The 14095-nt window shown below is 44.6% G+C and overlaps 1 long non-coding RNA gene across 1 annotated transcript; it reads right to left on the bottom strand.

Annotated features, from left to right (window-relative positions):
- Window positions 1-417: 417 nt before the first annotated feature.
- Window positions 418-2845, bottom strand: LOC111590594 (uncharacterized). The gene is made up of 2 exons (XR_002749731.2): window positions 2467-2845; window positions 418-681 (listed from the first exon to the last, which is right to left on the bottom strand). It is a non-coding gene; the product is annotated as an uncharacterized lncRNA (long non-coding RNA).
- Between the last annotated feature and the right edge of the window lie 11250 nt (window positions 2846-14095).

The following is a 14095-nucleotide window of genomic DNA, read 5'->3' on the forward strand; positions in this document are numbered from 1 at the left end:
AGGGGAAGGGGATGCTCAACAAGGCATGACAGCAGGAAGGGGAGCACCAACTTGAGAGCGATATGTATGATGTGTGCCAAATACAAAAGGCACCGTAAGCATAATAGTAAGAGCAGAACTAGTAAGACAAGTAAATACAAAATAGAAAACAAATATAAAATATTTTAACAAGGTGTGGTATATATTGTAGTATAACATAGAGTTAGTCGAGATGCCTCACTTTTGAAATAACACCAAGGGTCAAGGTGAGGATAAGGATTAGTAGTCCTTAAAACGACCAATGCTACTCTAGATTAGTGGTCCTATAGTCAGCACGACTTTGATACTAGTTATGTCACACTCAGTTTCAGAAGGCAAATCGAATGCAAACCATGTACGTTCCAGGATTAGAACTCACGTACACAGTGATTATATAAATGAACATCATTGTGCAGTGCTCGAATAATAACATAAAGAGTATTAAACTTATTACAACCATATGTCAAAGACGTCCACATAGTCATTGACTTAACATGTATCAAAGTGCTAGAAACAGAATGTAGCTAAGATAAAGGCCTTCCACAGGCAACTGACTGGGGATTGAGCTAATCTAAGTCTAGAACTCCTCGAAGTCCTGGAAGTCCTAGAAATCCACCTCATTGCATTCATATTCTCCTGAGCATTGGTTGCAGTGGGGACAACCTGGTGTTTTGTGTGAAGGAAAGGGTGAATACACATTAACGTACTCAGCAAATGGCTCATTTGGCTGTAGTGGACTAGCTTTATATGGAGTTAAGCTATTAGCAGGTTGCTTTTACTTCATCATGATTTATCATTAGTATAAGCCAAGTTTTATCATTAATCCCAAGTTATTATCCCAAAGGACACCTCCTCATAGAGAAAATACCGGAATCCATAACCAGAATCATCATTATCAGAACCATCATCATAAATCATAACCATTGTATCTCTCATCAAAGGAGCTCCCATGTCCACTCTTTAACTATGACCACGTCTTATATATCAATTTCATTCCTCTACAGAGGTCACACAATTTACCTATGGGTCGTGATCCCTTTTTTCCTCGGTCGATCAAACCATTAAACACTCCCAAGGTGAGTCAGCAAGGTTTCACTATGTAGCATTTACAAAGATTTCCTAGAGGTAATAGCCGCCCGCTAGGTTTCCCCAGTTTGATAAACACAGTCTTCTCCCCAAAGAGGGGTGACTAACAAAAACAAAACAAAGGAACCATGACACCCAACCTTGGTAGAGCAAGTACTATGCCTAGACCCCATTAACGACACTACAACAAAGCAAGCTACACCTCAAGTTCCTCTAATTAATCAGCTAAGGGCGTCCCATACCACCCTCATGGCTATAATGTTTTCTTGGGTTGTCATCCAACGAACCAGTCCTTGTGGAGAAGTACTCGGGACACAGCCTAAGCCTCCTAGACGAAGTACTTGGGAAAGCGCCCAAGCCTCCACGAACTCATGATCATATCCAAAGTATAAAGCAATGTATCATAAAATATTTCATCATGTTTATTGATTAAAGTAGAGCACTAGCATAAGGCTAATCATAATAGCCCAACCCAAAAGGTAATCAAGGAAAAGATAAATAGAAAGCTAGTCAATCCTTAGATTGGAATCATGTTATGCGGGAATATGAATTCTCTTATGAACATGACATAATACGTTAGAGTACACTTGCCTTCACCAAACAAATGCTGCTTAGGAACTTCTCCCACTACTCCTTCGAGAAACACGAACTGCTCATTGTCTATGCGATGCAAACATTCAATCAATACACTTAGAAATAAAAAGAACAGTACACCATACAAAAGAAGTGATCATTAAGTTATGCAAGAATGAACTAATTAACATGAGAGACTATAGCGAAGCGATTTAATAATGTATGCTAACAGCGCGCGCGACACATACTAAACAACACGTGAGACAACATGCAAATGACATGCACTAAACAACACGTGAGACAACGTGCAAATGACATGCAGACAACTCGCGCAGAGGCAGCGAACAGGGTGCGCAACGAGCGTGAACGTGGCAACGAGACATGAGCTGTAGCGCGCGGCGTGAACGTGCACGCGACGAGGATGTGAAGCTAGGGGGAGTTTGGCCATGAGGGCTGAATGGGAAAGGGCTTGGTCGGGCTGGGGAAGAGTTCTAGCCAGCTAGTGCCTTGTTCGTTTGTGTCGGATTGGTGGGTCGGAACAATTCCGAGCCGAATTGCTTCTCTAATTTATATAAACTTTGATTAGCCGGAACGATTCCGGGTGCAATCCGATGTAAACGAACAAGGCCTAGGGAAGGGTTGCAGTCAGCTGAGAGGTGCCATATCCGGCTTGGAAAGGCTGGTTGGCCAGGCCGCTGGCTGGCCACACGCTAACGGGCTGGGCCGCTGGCTGGATAGGATGGGGGTGTCCACCATGGAAGAAGAAGAGGAGAAAGTGGGTTTGATTACCTTAGAACGAGACTTGACAGAAATGGAGAGCGCTTCCGTGCATAGATGGCAAGGTGATGCTCCGGTGAGGTGAGGACGACTTCGTGCATGGCGGGAAGAGATCGACGCAGGTGGGGGCTACCTAGGCGAGGGCAACTCTGAGCATTGCGTGTGTGGGCATTAGCGGTCTGGGCGATGGGCGGTGGAGGTGGTTTCTGCGCATGGAAGGGGGCAATTGGGGGGTTGAACTGGCCGAGATGTGAGGCGGGCACTGCTCTTCCTGGCGGCATGGGCACAGGAAGTTGGAGAAGATGCTCCTGGCCGGTGGGGCTAGGGCATGGTGGTGGATGGGGGCACTGGGCGTGGCTGGGCCATCTAAGCCGTGGCCACGTGGGGCTGAGTCGGGGCAGGTCGACATGGGCTGGGCCGAGCAAAGCTAGGGATGTGTAGGGGGTGGCTACGACCAAGACTGGCTGGCGCGTGGCCTGGCTGGGATGGCTGTGGCCGGCTGGGAGCGATCGTGGCCTGCTGGTTCGAGAAATGATCTCAAAACAGCTGCCCCGAAGCTCTTTTAAAGATTGTACCATCCTAGAGTTTTCCTGCTCCATCTATTTAATTCCTTTTTTCAAGTTTTCAACCTCAAGACTGAGTCGAGAAGCTTTGTCTTCATGATATGTCTTAATCTTCTTCAACTCAGTGTCTCAGTTGTTAGACACTGGATGTCTTTATCCTATTTAGCAATTTTCTACTTTTGTAGTCCTTTTATGATTCTGCATCTTTGTTAGCCCTTCGAGCTTTGGGTAAACTTGCATTTAGTGATTGAATTGGGTGGCCTTATTCCTTATTAGTCTCTTGAAGCTTTTCGTTCTCAGTTTCCAATTTAGAAATAACAAATTCATTCTTTCGATCATCTTAATCCTGTTGAAGCTTCAATGCCTTACTTAACAGGAAACTCTTCTTTTTTCAAAACTTTTAGTACTATATCCTTGTTATTTTAAGTCAGAAAATATGCTGAATAAATAAAGCCTTATCTTAAAGTTTGCGTAAGTTAGGCTCCCGACGATATGTTGTTTCCTCAAGCCGCTTAGTTCATGTTTTATCCTCGGGAAGCCGATTCTTCTTATCAAAGTGTTAACTACCCTAGCCCTTCCTAGTCAGGAATACACTTTAGGGTATCTTCATCAATCCCGCCAAAAATAACAGCCCTTTGAGATAAAAAATCCCTTCGGCACTTAATTTCCCACCAACATGGTGTCTAATATCGAAGGTGGTTTCATTATTAGAAGAATTTACAGCTTCGGTTTCTTGTCGCGATGAAGTTGTCATCCAAACATTTTCAGACTCTGGGGCCTGGGTTAGTTGCGGCTCCTGTTCACTAGTCTTCTTGGGCTCCAAATCCTTGATTATTTTATCTATTGATGCACTAACAAATGCTTCGACATTTTTTCTTATATCTAGATTCATTTTCTTCTCTTTTGCTGAAGGAGTCTTATAAACGACCCTCATTATTGTTTTCATCCGACAGTTTCTTTGTGAGATGTCTTCATTCTGTCCTTTTGCTGGTTCTTTGACAATCACAACAAATAAAGATTTAGATGTTTCTTATCCAATGTTTTTGCCCTTCATCGTTAACAATAGACTATTCAGGTCTAATTCTAAGGGACTCAATGTAGAAATAGTTAAAGGTCTTGCCATTACCTCTAGTATTTCTATGGCCCTAAGAGTCAAAGCCGACAGACTCTCAGTATTTTTCTTCATCAACTCTGAAGATTTCTCGCCAGCACGAATAGATTTTTCCATTCTTCGCTTTTTCGAAGGAGGGGATTTTGCTCCCGAATGTGAAGACTCCACTTCATCTGCTTTTTTTGTCTTCAATTTTTAGTCAATTTTTCTTTCTTTCCTTTACGGTTCTTATATCCTTTCTTTTTCATAACACTTATAGTTCTCTTCCTCTTCATGCCACCAACAGCCTCTTCTGAGATCTTCGGGTAGTCGTGGTACTCAAACTTTAAAACATCCATGACCCTGTTTAATCTTCATTTCATACGACGGCTGAAGGTTGTAGTCATCAGTTGGTCTTCCTTCTTTGTAAAATTACTAAGAATATTATTGCACATTACTTCGATCATTTCCAACCAATCTGCGAATGAGCGCTTGAATACATACTGCCCCTTAAACTGGTATGGCAGCCTTACAAGGGTTCCCTTCTCAATCTCCTCCTTATCCTTCATCGTCATTCCCCAACCATACAACATCGAGAACACTCGGTTGCCAAGGAACTCTTGCACCAATTCACGAGTGCCGATGTGTTCTGCCATTCTAGTAAAAGCAATCTAGGCTACTCGCGCTGGCGAGCCTATACTCATGTTGTAGATCGACCTCATCAAGCCAAAGTTCATCCTCATAATACTCATCACAATCCCCTTGAACTCCTCTCTACATTTTCTATTAGCCTTCATATAAAACCACTCCTTTGTCCATCATGTTGGCTATTTAGTCCGGTACTCTAGCACTGTTGCCTTCGTATCCTTTCGGTATGCAAAGTTGTAGCACCTAAAATTGTTGGGCAACTTATCCGAAGGTCTTGCCTTCATTTGATAATGCAATTCGTGAATCATACAGAAACCTTCGGCACTTGTAGTAACACCTTAGCTCTGTATGACCCATATGTCGGTGTTTATGCCCCGACTACGCACTACTATGGAGTATCCCACATAGTGCTTTTGAGAAGGACGATATCGTTGATCGTACGTGCAGAAGCACGTCGGAACATGGGAGAGTTATACAGGTTCGGGCCGCCTGAAGGTGTAATGCTCCACGTCCTGTTTGGTGTTGTATATTGAGTTTGCTGGTGTGCACAGATTACGGACTAGTTATGGGTGGTGATGGATGAGATCTCCTATCAGTCTAATGGTGAGAGAGTTTCATAGGGGTATCCCCTCAGCCTTATATAGGGGACAAGAGGGATATCCCTTTATAAGTCATGAAGCATATCTAACTCTATCCGAGTCTATCTCCTGACGACGTGGGTGCTCCTGTTTACCTGGAGCTGGCTTCCTTCCTTCCGAGTTATCTTCCGAGTATCTAGCTCTTCGAGTACGTGCGGACCATGTGTGTGGAGCACCAGCGATTCTTCTGCGACAAGCACGTACAGATAGCACCCTTATGCCGCATTTTCCTGGATCACCCCCTATTCTGGTAATCTCGTTTTGCCTAGATACGACCCAATGGTATGCCCTACTAGGCGGACTACTGGGGCCCATTAGGCAGCCCATGGAGCGCATCTGTACTTATAAGGACCCATGGGATATTTATCTCATACACCATATGTATATACTAAGTTTGACAACTGCATTTGGTGTAAGTTGGTCTATGAATATCTCATATTTTTCAGAACTTCTGCAATCATCTTAAACATAGGGATTCGAAGGTAATAGTCTCTGTAAGTGGGAGCACTTCATTTTTGATGGGCCAAAGGTGGAGGGAGGTGTTGTTGTGTGATGTCCACATTATACCAATCTAAGTGCGACATGCCAGACTGTCTGTGGTAGGTTATTGGATGGTCTAGTATGGGGCTAGACAATCCGAGATTATACTTAGACGGTCCGGGCATAGGCAGAGGCACCCTCGTGTCAATTAGATGCTATGAGGGTAGCGACTGCCTTGGGTATGAGTTCATCGGTAGACCATATAATGGTTGAGACCGCATAGACTTATTTGTTTGTATCTAGTTGTGAAGACCCGCAACATAGCATGCATGTTGTACATGCCTTATGCAAACTCAGGAAAGACCCTTTTCTTGGAATACAGTTTGAAAGTCGCCTAGAGGGGGGTGAATAGGCGGAAACTGAAATTTACAAACTTTAAGCACAACTACAAGCCAGGGTTAACGTTAGAAATAAAACCGAGTCCGGAAGAGAGGGTGAAAACAAATCAATCAAGAAACAAAGCGAGTGACACGGTGATTTGTTTTACCGAGGTTCGATTCTTGCAAACCTAGTCCCCGTTGAGGTGGTAACAAAGACCGGGTCTCTTTCAACCCTTTCCCTCTCTCAAACGGTCACCTAGACCGAGTGAGCTTTCTCCTTAATCAAATGGGTCACTTAGACCCCTCACAAGGACCACCACAACTTGGTGTCTCTTGCTTTGATTACAAGTGTCTTGAGAACAAGAATGGGGAAGAAGAAAGCGATCCAAGAACAAGAGCTCAAAGAACACAAGCAAAACTCTCTCTCTAGTCACTATTTGTTTGGAGTGGATTTGGGACTTGGAGAGGCTTTGATTCTATTGAATTGTGTCTTGTATTGATTGCACTAGCTCTTGTATTGAATGAGATGTCTGAAAAACTTGGATGCTTGGAGTGGTGGTGGTTGGGGGGTATTTATAGCCCCAACCACCAAACCAACCGTTGGGGAGGCTGTCTGTCGATGGGCGCACCGGACAGTCCGGTGCGCCAGCCACGTCACCCAACCGTTAGGGTTCTAACGGTTTCGACCGTTGGAGCTCTGACATCTTGGGGCACCGGACAGTCCGGTGCCGCACCGGACAGGCATTGTTCACTGTCCGGTCCGCATTCTGGCGCTGCTATGACTCTGCGTGAACTGTCCGCGCACTGTTAACGTTTGTAGGCGACCGTTGGAGTCAACTGTTGCGCTTCTTAGCCGTTGCTCTGCTGGCACACCGGACAGTCCGGTGACTCACCGGACAGTCCGTTGAATTATAGCGGAGCGGCTCTTCAGAAACCCGAAGGTGAAGAGTTCAGCCTGTACGGTCCCTGGTGCACCGGACACTGTCCGGTGGCACACCGGACAGTCCGCTGCGCCAGACCAGGGTTCTTGTTGGGGACTTGTTCTCAAATGCTAAGAGTTAAGAACAAGGCAACATAAAAAGTGTTAAGTGTTAAAGTCCTTCGTCCTTCGAAGCATTATGTCCCTTCGGGAAATAATGAGTTTTGGACGAAGGTCATAAGAGACATACCTTCGTAAACATAACAAGAAATGATGAAGGATTCATATAAAGCATGAAATATAATATAAGCATCATCATAGAATCATTTCTATTTTATTAACATGGAAAAATAGAAATGATTTCGAATTACAAATGTACCTTCGGTCCTGAGAGAAGGTAAAAAGTACAAGCGTGACGCAAAAGCAAATGCCAAGTCAGCGTGAACAGTACGGGGGTACTGTTCACCTATTTATAGGCACGGGATACAACCCATACAAAATTACATACATGCCCTTTACATTTGGTGATAATTCCATAGCAATCTATCGAGGTCTAAATGGCCTTTTCATCTTTAAGTCGGTTCCTTTTTCTGCGAACATGCCGAAGCTTTCCTGCTTCACAGCTTCGGCACTGTGTCAACCTTCGTATCTTTTGAGCTTCTCCCTTTCTGATACAAGTCCGAACATACCTGTTCACACATTATACTCCAGAAACATTGTTAAATCATGTTTTTGAGGACCTTCGGAAGCCGAAGGCCCCCAACAGTAGCCCCTCGCAATATTAATTTGTTAATAAATTTAGATTGCGACATGGACGAAGGCTTTTAAGCCGAAGGTCCGAAAAAACACCTTCCCTTTGCTAGAATAGCAACATTCAATGACAAGTGGGGTCTTTCAACTTTCAACACATCAAGCGTATAAATACGGCCATACCGCAAACTTATTTTGCACGCTTTCTGGCCAACCACTCCTGCTCACTCATTTTTTAGCTCTTGCGCACTGTGATCCGCTAAGCTTTTAGCTTTGAAGCTTCGGCTTTGAAACCAGTTTTTAGTGTTTCCGAAGATGTCTGAAGCTGCTAAGAAGGCTGCTGCTGAGATGAAGCTAAATCTTGATGAAGAGAAAAACTTAGGGTTTCTTATAGCAATGTCGAAGACCAACACAGAAAAGATCACCAGGGAAATTCTGGAAGGGCTGTCTGAAGATACTGGTGACAGTGAAAGTTATGATGTGGACAGCGGTGGCGAAGACTCCGAAGATCGCCCCTGGCGACCAAGCCATTCAGTTTATGGTAAATCAACTATCAAAGAGAATCATCTTGTTAATATGAGAGGAAGGTATTTCCGGGATCTGTCCATTGTGAGGGCGGATGAAGGGGAAAAAACTTGTCCACACCCTGAAGAAAATGAAGTTGTGGTGTATCGAAGCTTTTTGAAAGCTGGATTGCGATTCCCCTTGAGCAGCTTCGTTGTGGAGGTGTTGAAAATCTTCGAAGTCTATCTTCATCAACTTACTCCCGAGGCAATTATAAGGCTAAATATCTTCGTGTGGGCCGCGAGAAGCCAAGGTCTGAAGCCTGACGCAAGAAGCTTCTGTAACATTCATGAATTATTATATGAAACAAAGCCTTGGGGCAAAGAACAGTACCATAACAACTTTGGCTGCTACAGCTTCGTCTCTCGGTCCGGAGCAAGCTGTCCCGTACCAACCTTTCGGAAGAGATGGCCCGGGGATTGGATGACAGAATGGTTTTATGTGAAGAATGACTTATCAGCACGAGAAGACATCAAAGGTATAATTATGCGTCCTATTTGGCAAAGCTTCGGCCTTCGGAGGCCGAAGGTTGAAATGAACGAAGCCGCCGAAGAGTGCCAAAGAGCCTTCGGCGTTGTCTGCTCTTTTATAGGAACGAGGGACTTAGTACAAGAGCATATTGCCTTCAGGGTGTGGCCGCTTGCGGAGAAATGGGAAATGCCACAAGAAACCATTAAAGAGGCCGACGAAGGTGGACTTGTCAGGTTTAAGTACACTTTTAAATTTGGAGATAAATTTATTGAGCCAGATGATGAGTGGTTGAAAAGCATTGACAATTTAAGTGATGAGCTGCTTGGGACATACTCGAAGGCCGAAGATACTGCAATGTCAGCAGCCTTCGGAGGCCGAAAAAAGAAAAGGCTGAATCGGGTATTTGATGCCATCGGGTTTGTCTACCCTGACTATTGCTACCCCATTCGAAGGCAGAAGAGAAAAAATACAACCTCTGGAAAAGAAGAAACTGCAGCTGCTCCTAGCGAGTCAGAACCAAAAAGGAAGAAGATAAAGGTTCTTACGCATCGGCCGCGTTATATTGAACCAGCTTCGGTGCCTGAGTTTACCGGAGAGACTTCTTCGGCCACCGAAGCTGAAAAACCAGCCAAGCCAACTTTGCTGCCAGAAGTCGCAGAAACAGCCGAAGTACCAACGAAGACAAAATTGGAGCAATCAAAAATTTTGTTACTAGAAACGAAAAAGAAGGCCGAAGCGCCATTCACAGAAAAAATGGAAGAGGTAAAGGAAGCAACCGAGGACTCCAAAACATCAGAAGTTTTGAGTCCCTCAGCAATTATTGGGACATCAAAAAATGAAAAAGTGCCAGCTGCAACTCCGAAGAGGAAGAGAATGGCTAATGTGCTAGATGTACTGGAAACGATCATATCTTCGAGCACACCTCCGAAGAAGGCTGCTGTTACTTTTGAAACAACAGCTGAAGCCGAAGCTGGGCCCTCAGAGCCCTCAAAGGCAAAAACCTTGGAAAGTGAGGCAGAAAAAATAACAAAGCCAACTTTTGCTGAAGGAACTGGTGTTGTTACCCCCAAAGCATCCCCCATAATTCGTGATTATATTTTTCGTCATGCTTCGGGGAAAAAATTATCAGAAAAAGAGGAACAAGAGGCCCAACACTATGCCCAAAAGTTGAAGTATCCAAAGGGGGCGTTGATATTTAATGGCAGTGGAGAAGAAGATTTCTTGTATTGCCTCCCCGACAGCAAGGAAATTTCTGTCTGTCGGGAGATGAGCAGAAGCTTCGGATTCTCGACTTTAGAAGACGGACTTTCGGTGCTGTCAAAGAACGATCTGGCTGACAGCCTAGCTTACAATAGTTTAAAGGTGCGACAAATGGAATTCTTATATTTTTGTTGAGTTCAAAATTTTTCGTTTGTTTAAAACTATTGACACAGACATACTCCTGTCTGCAGGGCCTGATACTCAGCAATGCCCTCAGAGCACAGAAAGATGCTGAGGACGAAGGATGTACTATAGCCCTGAGCAACCTTCGTTCCGAAGTAATTGAACTGAGGAACGAAGGTCTTGAAAAAGACAAAATATTGCATTCCTTAATAAATAAAATAAAAGAAGACGAAGCTATTTTCAAAGGTCAGGCCGAAGCTCAGAAGCTTGAAATTGAAAACCTTCGTAAACAATTAGCCAGAGCTAAAGAGGAATGCATACTTGAAGAAACAAGGCGAGAACTCAGCGACCAATGGGCAAATCATTTAGAAGAAACTGTTAAAGAGCTTCGGTCAGCCAAGAAGAAATGCTTCGACAAATCTATAGAGTGTGTCAAGAAAATAAAAACTAGCTTCGCCAGCGTTGGCGCATTTTCGCAAGAAGAAAACTTTATAAGAGGTAACCCCGAAGGTCCCCTGGAATGGATCAATCATGAGGCGGAGGCCTTTGAAGAAATTTTAAATAGTCGCGGAGACATCTGCGCTTTTTCTGGTGCCAGAGGGATTGCCACCATTTTGGAGGGGAAAGGATGTGAACATGTAAAGATTTTATCGCAGTCCGAAGCCACCTTGTCCACTGAAGATATAAAAGATCCTTCAGCCGAAGCTAGCGCGGTTGGGGGAAAATTTTTCACCGACATCTGGGACAACGGTGGTAGAGAAATGGCCCGAGAAATCGTTCAGAAAAGCGAGAAAGGGATTCATGAGGCTAGAAAAGTAGCCGAGGCTGCTGAGAAAAACGCAGAGCCCGAAGGGCAAATAGGTACTAACGAATAGTTTTCATCGCGTTATAACTTTTAATTTTATAGTTCGTTCGCGATCTGTAATAGTATCCCGTCCTCACTCAGATCCTACTAAATCATCTTCGGGCCCTCAGCCTAAAGATGACGACGAAATTAAAAAGATGGCCGAAGCTATCATGGATCAGGTTGTCGATCGACTGTTGAACGAAGCTGCAGAAGTGGTACTTAGGGAAGACTAGGTGCTATTGTAAAAACATTTTAAATGTAACATGTGTAATAACTTGTAATCCTGTATGTAACATATTTGTTTTATTTTTCTTTGTGGTTCAATTCTTTACGATGCATGAAACTTTACATACGTACCTTTTTTTTGAGCCTTTGGCGAAAAAACACCTTCCCTTCTTTTCATGCTTCGTGAAGAAAAATCTTTATATATCACAACAATGTCCATAGTGCTCAGATGAAGAATATCAAGCTTCGTGAAAACATTCTCCGAAGCTATACTCCGAAGATGAAGATTATGTCTCCTTGTGACAACACGATTTTCACTCTTTTGAATCATACTTCCGAAGATCAATATTGTGTCCCCTTCTTGTGCCATATGCAACATGATGTATGATGCTTATGCTTATGCAAAATGATGTGATGATGTTATGTTACGTAGATGACATTTGTTTCGAAAGATACACACATATCCCCACACAATATTTTTGTATCAGCACTGATTCTTCGCTGCAAGCTCTGCATTCCCTTAGGAACGTCTTTGGAGCTTCTTCGCCTTTTACTTAGGCGGTATAAGCTCTGCATTCCCTTAGGAACGTCTTTGGAGCTTCTTCGCCTTTTACTTAGGCGGTATAAGCTCTGCATTCCCTTAGGAACGTCTTTGGAGCTTCTTCGCCTTTTACTTAGGCGGTATCAGCGTTGACTTTTCGCTGTATGCTCTGCATTCCTTTTGGAACGACTTTGGAGCAGAAAACTTACACTGCGCTCCCTTCGGAACGACTTTTTGTGACTTCGTCAGACTTACTCTGCGTTCCTTAGAACGACTTTTTGTTGCTTCGAAGGATTTTCGATAGTCCGAAGGTCCTTTTTATTGTCACAAACCTGTGAAGAAAACATATTTTTCTTGTGGGAATCAATGAAACTGATTACATGAAACCTAAACAATGTCCTTTATTACAGAGAATAAAATTGAATGAAAAAGATTGCTATTAAGGTAGGATATTCGTCAATAGATGTGCTTTGACTCTGGCACGGTGCTGTTGACCGTGCGAGCTTCGGACTGTTCTCTGAAGTCCCTTTGATGTGGAGCATATTGGCTCCCTTCTGGCTGCTGGCCTTGTTGTAGCGGTGGTGGAGGCGGAGGTTGTTGCCAGGAAGCCTGAGGCTGACTCGCCGAAGCAACAGAAGCTGCAGGGTGATTGCCTACATATTCTGGAATGTAAGGCGAATGATACGAAGCAGTGTGCATCACCTGCTTCGGCTGAGCCTGTTGCGCGGCAGCTTCGGCTATCTCTTTTTGCTTCTGAATGGTAACATGGCACATCCTGGTAGTGTGACCTTTGTTTTCACCACAGAATAAGCAAAATATTCTTCTGGGTTGATCCCCGAATCTTCCGCCGAAGCCCCTGGCGCCTCTGCCTCTTGGAGCTGGTGGTCGGAAGGAGCTTTGCTGTTGCCCCGAAGCCTGTGAGGAATACTGTGGCCTTTGCTGCTGGCTCCCCTTATCATCATTTTGATTGGAATTATGAATTGATCTGACATGCCTCGGATAGAATCCTCCTCCGAAGCCCCTGGTCATCTCAGAAAATCTGAAGGCCTCCTCCCTTCTTTGGCGAAAATCATTATCAGCTCGAATATATTCATCCATCTTCTGGAGCAGCTTCTCCAGCGTTTGTGGTGGCTTCCTGGCAAAATACTGCGCTGATGGCCCTGGCCGAAGCCCCTTGATCATGGCCTCAATGACAATCTCATTGGGCACTGTCGGTGCCTGTGCCCTCAAACGCAAGAACCTTCGGACATATGCCTGAAGGTATTCTTCGTGGTCCTGAGTGCACTGGAACAGAGCCTGAGCAGTGACCGGCTTCGTCTGAAATCCTTGAAAGCTGGTTAACAACAAGTCCTTCAGCTTCTGCCATGAAGTGATCGTTCCTGGTCGAAGGGAGGAATACCAGGTTTGAGCAACACTTCTGACAGCCATGACGAAAGATTTGGCCATGACTGAAGCATTGCCACCGTACGAAGACACTGTTGCTTCGTAGCTCATCAAAAACTGCTTCGGATCAGAATGGCCATCAAATACGGGGAGCTGAGGCGGCTTGTATGACGGAGGCCAAGGTGTAGCCTGTAACTCAGCGGACAGGGGAGAAGCATCATCAAAAACAAAATTCCCATGATGGAAATTGTCATACCAGTCATCTTCGTTATGAAAGCCCTCCTGATGAAGGTCTTGATGCTGAGGCCTTCGGTGTTGCTCATCCTGAGCAAGATGACGAACTTCTTCAGAGGCTTCATCTATCTGCCTCTGCAGTTCAGCTAGCCTGGCCATCTTTTCCTTCCTGCGTTGAACCTGCTGCTGAAGGATTTCCAGATTCTGAATCTCCTGATCTAGATCATCCTCCGGATGTGCTGGACTGGTAGCCTTCCTCTTCTGGCTTCGTGCCTCTCTAAGAGAAAGGACGTCTTGATTGGGGTCCAGCGGCTGCAGCGTGCCAGCCCCTGGTGCTGAAGCCTTCTTCGGCGGCATGACGAAGCTGATGCTTGCCGAAGGTGTCGAAAAGCTCAAGAAGTGGAAGTGAGTTCACCGACGGTGGGCGCCAATGTTGGGGACTTGTTCTCAAATGCTAAGAGTTAAGAACAAGGCAACATAAAAAGTGTTAAGTGTTAAAGTCCTTCGTCCTTCGAAGCATTATGT

The sequence above is a fragment of the Zea mays genome, chromosome 1, assembly GCF_902167145.1.
Source record: "Zea mays cultivar B73 chromosome 1, Zm-B73-REFERENCE-NAM-5.0, whole genome shotgun sequence".
NCBI classification, from domain to species: domain Eukaryota; kingdom Viridiplantae; phylum Streptophyta; class Magnoliopsida; order Poales; family Poaceae; genus Zea; species Zea mays.